Raw genomic sequence first — 8,609 nt, 5'->3', positions numbered from 1 at the left:
CTGCACATATTTTACTTCTGCACAGACTCTAGCTCCACATATGCATTACTTCTGCACAGACTTTAGCTCCGCAAATGCCTTACCTACGCACATGCCTTACTTCCACACGTGCTTTACTTCCACACATGCCTTACTTCCACCAGTTTTAGATTTAGTAAGATTTTTCCAAGCAAGAGACTTATTACATAGGCCTATAGACACTAATTTATGCATATACACATTTTCATTAATGGAATCAATAAATCTTGTTTCTAGAAATTAAAAGTTTATCTTGTAAGTATAAATTCATCTCCAATTCTTACCAAGTAGAAACATGAGAATTTCATTTGGACATAATATCTTCTTTCACAGACACAATAACTTTAGCCCACAAAAAATGTAGGGAAGAAGGAAAGATTTTCACCAAATGAGGGAGAGTGTCATTACTCACTTTATGCTAAATTTTCATATAAATAACATTGGAAATATTTCAACGCGGACTCTATGAAATTTAATGAATCCTTCCAATTAAATAATTAATGTGAATTTAAACCCAACTAGCTACTTTGGGCTCTATATTTTTCTTGCATGCATCAAAGTAGCTTCATTTCTCTCCACATAATCCAAAAATGAATTCTACGACTAGAGAATTCACATAATCATGATATTTATTAATTTATCCACCAAACAAAAAAGAAATAAATCTGAAATGCATAAAATCACTTAGTTGAAGCTTTCTTGTTAGCATTCAAAGAGAGGCACAAGTTCTGGAAAAAAAAATAGAGCATATTTTAGTTCTTCATTGCTTCGTTCCCATTAACTTGAAAATATGTAAAAGACAACAATAATGCAACTTCAAATGTATATCCATGATTCTTTGAGTATCTTTGAATCAAACAAAAGAATCAGATATTATATCACTAAAAACAGGTACAATGCATTGACACACAATTTGCATTTAGAATTTGAATGTTGACTAAACAAAAATCTTCAAATGCAAAATCGCAGTGCACTAAGCTTCTAGAGTTGATTATGCCAACATAAGAAAAATTCAAAGATATTGTTGATTATTTAAGCTTCAACATTACTTAATACAACATATCATTAAAAAATAAGCTCAAAATTATTTGAATTCCAACAACATATACAACTTAAAAAAAAAACCCAGTCAAATTCCAAAGAGGATAAATAATCATTTATTACCTCTTCTTAATTTATACACCACAATTTTATTATTTATCATTTACACCTAAGTCTAAATACTTGGGACACTTTCCCAACACAATTATAAATTAGATATTTACTTTCGGCTCCACCATGTGCAGAGTAGTGGAACTTACCCTTTTACCTGTTAGAAAATAAAAAAGGCAGTAAATATTTTCTTGTTCTTAATAATTACTTGTGATGTTTCTTATTATTACGATTCTTTATATCTTCTTTCTTTAGTTCATCAAGAAATTACCATAAGTAGCAACACATAAAACAATAGACACCAGATGTAGGCACATGCCAGGGCAAAACCCCCCTCGAGGGGAAAACCCAGTCAAGATAATTATTCTTTTCAATAGTATTCTTTGAGATTCTTCACCCTAGACCAAGACTAGACCTTCCCTCCACACAAGTCAGCCTCCCAGAATTTCGACCTCTTCCCAGCAACTTCGACTATGTAGCAACTTACGATAATTGGCAGCTTTCGGCAACAATGAAACTTGGAAGACTTTGATCTCCCAATCTAGGACACAAAATAGAGAGAGATACACACCAAAATTTCGATTTTCCTTGTCTCCTTAGACTTCTCCAAACTCACATTCAATTAGGCTTCCTAGCAACAAACTTCACACCTTTTCCTAGCTACAAGAGAACTTCGCATTTTTGCCCAACAAGAGATTTTCAAACTTCTTCCCAGCTACAAGAGAATTCGAACTGGTGAGAGAATGATGCTCCAAATGAATTCAATGACCTTCCTTTTATAGGCTCGATGTGGGGTTGAATAGGGTCCTTAGGCCGACTTGATCTTCTCTTAGGCCAACATGGTGTGGATGTTACATAATTCATTTTTGACTCAATACTTAACCTTTTTACATGATTCAAAATCCCAAGAAGGGTCTCTTTAAATGTAAAATAACTCTTTAGACTTAGAATAAATCCTAGAAGTCCTCAATGGGGACTTTGACCTAAAACATGGTGACCCAAGCATGAAACCCATGCTTTAATAAGTCACAATAATAATTATAATAATAATTATTTTATTTATTATTTTTACAAGTACATTATTGAAGGCCGAACATAGTTACATTTTCTAACATTCCCTCTTAACTAGGGAGGTATTCATAATGTACATATACTATGGACGATCTCAAACTATATGAACCATGAAGAACTTTAAGCACCACTATGACATGGACTAGATTCCTGACTAGGGCAATCTATCCAAACATTCACTTAATAGTTTAGGAACCACAATGCCATGGACCAGATTCCTGACCAAGGTAATCTATCTAGGTGGGACTAAAAAGGACTCAAGCTTTTAGCTCCTCTAGGTACCATCAGGCTTACTTGCTAACCATCAACCAAAAAACCAGATGCGTATCCAAAACATAGCTCAATAATCAACACCATCTGTCCAACTTCGGGACTCAGACATTAACACAATGTGTCAGCCAGATGTCTTCCCAGGCAATGCTTCACTCGCAAATCCTTAACATCCCTTGATCCAGCATATCAAGAATGACCAATCTCTCCCAATCAAACTGATTGGTTACCACCAAGATATCAAATCATTCGAGAGATTCACTTGTACAAACACAACCCCAATTAATAATATATTTTCACATGTACTTAATAAAATACAAACCTATGGGGTCTTTCAGACAACTTGATGTTGCTTCTCAACTTTCCATAGTGGGACTATCAATCGAATATTTGACAGAAGATTCCTCAATCATATGTTTTCCTTCCTACTTCCTAGGCAACAACATATCCTCCGAAATTCGTTCTATGCCCTCCCTCTCAACCAGGAAGCACCCCTTTATTTGAACTCCCTCTTAATCTTAGGGATATATCTTCTATTCATGCTTCCTCCGGGAGATAAACTTATTCTTTTCGACATCAGAGAATATTTCATGGCTTCCAACCATTTCATCAGAGTTATCGTCATCCTCATCATGTTTATCACATCAACTAGCATCTTCACCAAGTTGAAGATTGTGTACATGCACAACTTAAATAACAAGTACAACCAAAACTATAGAAGCATGATGTTAGCCATATCAAAATCACGGAAGCATTTCATCTTTATACATATCAGCCAAAACTCAATTACAAACAAGATACATATACTCTTCAATATATTGCTAGGGACTTTTGTCACACACCCTAGAATACTTCTCATTCCATCTAGGATTTCAATGTTTCTTCCAAAGGTATGACATACCTCCCTTCAACATATAGAAAATCCTAGAAACAATTTACACAAATATAGATCTACAAATATCTAAAAATCTTTCAAAATACATATGTTAGACTTCTGTTATGAAACCAGCTCAAAAAAAGATAGAAAATATAGATCAACGCCTTAGAATTCAGCCTCTTCGAGGGGGCAACCTCCTTTACATTACATAAATGAACAATTCTTGGATGATTCAAATGACAAAACCTCATTTCTATATATAGGAGTCTAAGGAGTCACAATATAACCCAGCCGACCTAACAATAATAACATAAAGCCACAAAAATAACAATAGAGGGATTCTAAGGGGCACAGTAATAAAAATATGGGGACAATAGGGGCACAATAATATTAATAAGGGGTACAACTACAATAGTAATGGGGTAATCACTAGTATTATAGGGACCCAACATGCCCCTCTCCTTCAAAAAAGTGTTGTCCTCAATGCTTGAGTAGTTCTGGATGCTTCTGTATAAAATTCTCATCCTCCCATGTGGAATATTCAGCATATAAGTTCTTCCACTTGATAAGATACTCTGAAATTGATCGATTTCGTAGCTGTCGAGTTCTTGTTTCTATGACTGCTTTTGGTTCCAATATAATTTTTCCTTCCTCATCAAGTTCTGGAAATATTGTTTGAACTGGGAGCTTATCGCCTATAACCTTCTTTAAACATGAAACATGGAAAACTGGGTGCAATCGAGAAGTTGCAGGAAGCTCCAATTTGTATGCCATAGTACCAATCTTTTGCAACACCTTGTACGGACCATAATACTTTGGTGATAATTTATTATCCTTCTTAGCTTGCTTGAGGGACATTTTCTTATATGGTTGTAGCCGTAGGAATACCCAATCACCTACATCAAAACTTCTTTCGCTGCGATGTTGATCTGCCTGTTGTTTCATTCTATTCTGTGCCAACACGAGGTTATCCTTTAAGAGTTGGAGGACTTGTTGTTGATGTTCGATGTGATGTTCCACTGCTTGAACCTTAGAATTTTCTCTTAAATATGATGTGATGGATGGTGGCTGATACCCATAAAGTGCCATAAATGGGGTCATTTTTGTTGCTGTATGGAAGGAAGTGTTATACCACCATTCAGCCAGAGGCAACCATTTGACCCATTGTGTCTGTTTATTAGATACAAAGCAAAGGAATATATCCTTCCATATCCTCATCCTTTCTTGAAAGTGCATCTGCCACCACATTTTGCTTCCCTTTTTTGTAGATGATTTCAAAGTCATAACCCAAAATCTTTGTGACCCACTTTTGTTGCTCTTCAGAGGATAATCTTTGTTCTAAAAAGTATTTAAGGCTATCATGATCCATTTTTACCTTGAAGTGTCTTCCCATTAAGTAGGGTCGCCATTTCTTAAGTGAATGGAGTATTGCCAACATTTCCTTCTCATAAATAGCTTTGTGTAAAAACTTTCCCTTGATTGGACGACTTTCAAAAGCAATGGGTCTTTCATCTTGCATTAAAACAGCACCAATTCCATTTCCTGAAGCATCACATTCCACAATAAAGGTTTTTGTGAAGTCCGGTGTAGCTAAGACAGGTGCTTGGCACATTGTCTCTTTAAGATGTTCGAAGGCCTTTGTTGCTTCTGGAGTCCATGAAAATGCATCTTTCTTCAATAGTGTTGTTAGAGGTGCTGCTATTCTCCCATAATTCTTAACAAACTTGCGAGAATACCTTGTCAACCCGAGAAATCCTCACAGATGCTTTATGGATGTGGGAATTTTCCATTCCTTAATGGCTTTAATTTTGCTAGGGTCTACCTTAACTCCTTCATGAGATACAATATGACCCAGATATTCCACCTCTTGTACTCCAAAGAAACATTTGGATCTTTTTGCATATAATTGTTTCTCCTCCAATAGTTGTAGCACCCTGTCAACATGTTCAACATGATCCTTCCAAGACTTGCTGTAGATTAGTATATCATCAAAAAATACTAACACAAATTTTCTAAGGAATGGTTTGAAAATTGAATTCATCAAACCTTGAAATGTTGAAGGTGCATTGGTAAGGCCAAAAGGCATGACCAAAAATTCATAATGACCCTCATGAGTTCTAAATGCTATTTTGGGAATGTCTTCAGTATTCAATCTGATTTGATGATATCCTGAATGAAGATCCAACTTGGTGAAGTAAATTGATCCATGCAATTCATCAATGACAGGAATGGGAAACTTATCTTTAATAGTGAGCTTGTTGAGCTCCCTATAATCCGGACACATGTGCCATGATCCATCCTTCTTGTGCACCAATACTACTAGAGCAGAGAAAGAACTTTGACTCTGTTGAATTATACCAGCCTCTAGCATTGTTGCAACCATATGTTCAATTTCACTCTTTTGGGAATAGGGATATCTGTACGGATTGATGTTTGGAGGAACACTTCCTGGAATCAGATAAATAGCATGATCATGATCATGAATAGGGGGGAGACCTTTGGGAGTCTCAAATACCTTGGAATGATTGTCCAAGACTTTTTGGAGATCTGGAGAAATAGATGATTCCAATGTGGAAACATCTAGCGAACATAATTGTGCAATTACACCTTTTTGTTCCTTTTTTAGAAGCTTTGTCATACCGTTAGAGTTGATTATCTTTCCTGGTTTCCCTGCAATACCCCTTAATTCAACTTCCTTTCCTTCCACAAAAAATTTCATGAAAAGTTCTTGAAAATTAAAAGCTATTGTACCCAAGGATTGTAGCCATTGGACTCCTAATACAACATCAGCACCTCCCATTGGAATGGAAAGCATTGGGCTAGTCAATACATATTCTCCCATGGATAGCTTGATATTATGGCACTTTCCAGAGCAATTTATTGTTCCTCCATTTGCAACCATCACTTGACACTCTGGTGCTGGATATAAGAAGCAATTCAATTCTTTTGCTACCTTACAATGAATAAAATTGTGGGTACTTCCTGAATCAATCAACACTATTACCTTTTTCTTCTAGATTTGTCCTTCTATCTTGATGGCTTGAGGAGTGGTAATTCCTGCCATTGCATTACAAGATATGGTCGGATTTATTTGTTCTTCATCTAGGCTTTGTGCCTGGAGTATATCCTCTTCTTTTGACCTTTCTTGCTCCTTTTCTTCTTCCTCTTCACAATCTATGTAGAATAATTTCTTCTCAGCACACTTATGACCTTTAGTGTATTTGCTATCACAACTGTAACAAAGCCCTTTTGCTCTTTTTTCTTCCAATTGTTGTGGTGTAAACCTTATAGGTTGTGGAAGACTAGCGGCAACAACACTTCCGTCTTTATAGTTGTGAGTGGTATGCTTCTTGGTTGCCATAATTTTTCTTTTCAGTTTTCTTGCTAACCTAAATGCATTCTCTAATGAATCAGGTTCCCAAAGGTAAAAATCATGTTGGATATTATCCTTTAAATACCCTATGAACACATCAATCCTATGCTTCTCTGGAATATTTTTTACCCTTATGTTCAATTTTTGGAACTCCTCAATGTGCTCCATTATTGAACCCTTTTGTTTGAGACTTATCAATTGGCTAAAAAAAGTGTTGCTTTTTGTATCCTCATAATGTGCTATCAATTCTTCCGTAAAAATTGCCCAAGTGATAAATTGTTTACGAGAGCAAAGCCATTGATACCATACAAACTGATTTGGTTCCAAATATAAAGTTGCAATACGTACCTTTTGTGTGTTTTGCATATTATTGAGATCGAAAAATTGCTCCATCTGTAATATCCATGTTGTGGGATCCTTGCCATCAAACTTCCTCATATCGATTTTTGGAGTATGGTGCGTCTTCGATCCAACATTAGTGTCTATGGAATCATGATTAACATTTCCTTTGTTTGCATCATGAGTTTCCTTTACTCCCCTTTCACCATTAGTAAGTATTTCTTGTAGAAAATTTGTCAAATCTGCCTTCAAATCTATCTTCAAATCGTCAATCTTGGCTTCCACGCCCTTTATTTTATATTCCACGCCATTTATCTTAGCTTCTGTTAGCTTTTGTGAGAGTGAAATTTGTTGCACTTGGTCTTGTAATTTTGATATATCATGTAGCATTTCTTCCTCTTCTTCATGAGTCATGCTAGAGCTTTCAGATTGCTTACTAGGTGTTTGCATTTTCTTTCCTCGGGGCATCAGTTACCGATACTAATGCTCTATTATGCCCTTTGAATTCCTTCAAAATAATTTTTCAAACCAAGCTTAAGCAAAAATTTAAAAAATCTACACACCTTTTTTCACTTTGTAGGAGCTCGATATTGCCTCTAATGTATCTCTATAATTTCGGATCATCCAGTTCTGAAATTGCGACTTACGGTAGCCCTCTATGTCCTCTTTCCAATGCCACTAGTCTGACCCCAATTGGATTCTCCAATGAAGAGTTATGCCAAATCTCCCACAGTGACCTGATTATAGACTAATTCAGTAGAGCGAACTTGTACGATGTGCCACGTGTCGCTGTTTCGACCTTTGGCTCTGAAAAATATTTACAAGAAACTACAGTCCGTCCTCTTTCTACACCTTCTTACAAAATTTCAATCCGATGCTTAGAGAGAAAGTTATGATGATTTTCCCCAGGTCAGCTGTTTGGAATGTAATTCAGGAGTATGCAAAAAGACCAACTTCATCAGATCATATCTCCGCAAATATAGCGCGAAAAGCTCTGAACTTTGGACCCAAGGTTCAGTGCGATTTCATCTCAAATGGGTTTTTTTTTTTTTCCGCTTCTGAAACGTCGCAGAAATAAAGTTATAGCGAAAATGCCACGATGACTTGTTTGGAGCAGCAAAACCCTAGAATCCAAAGCTCTGATTCCAAATGTTATGAAACTAGCTCAAGGAAAGATAGAAAATATAGATCAACGCCTTAGAATTCAGCCTCTTCGAGGGGGAAACCTCCTTTACATTACATAAATGAACAATTCTTGGATGATTCAAATGAAAAAACCTCCTTTCTATATATAGGAGTCTAAGGAGTCACAGTATAACCCAGCCGACCTAACAATAATAATATATTTATAAGTAGAACTTCGGTGTAAATCACATATAGAAAGACCTTTGTCGACGCGTTTCGAACCAACCAGTGTGGTTCATCGTCAGGACAAGTTGAAGAAACAGATCTAGCAATTGCATGTTATATAGTCTGAGCAGAGCCTCCAACGACTATCTTTACCAACGG

This window comes from Pinus tabuliformis, chromosome 3_2 (assembly GCF_031772625.1).
Source record: "Pinus tabuliformis cultivar Carrire ecotype Pingquan chromosome 3_2, CPIR1, whole genome shotgun sequence".
NCBI classification, from domain to species: domain Eukaryota; kingdom Viridiplantae; phylum Streptophyta; class Pinopsida; order Pinales; family Pinaceae; genus Pinus; species Pinus tabuliformis.
The sequence above is the reverse complement of the archived record's forward strand: the minus strand, read 5'-3'. Positions refer to the sequence as shown.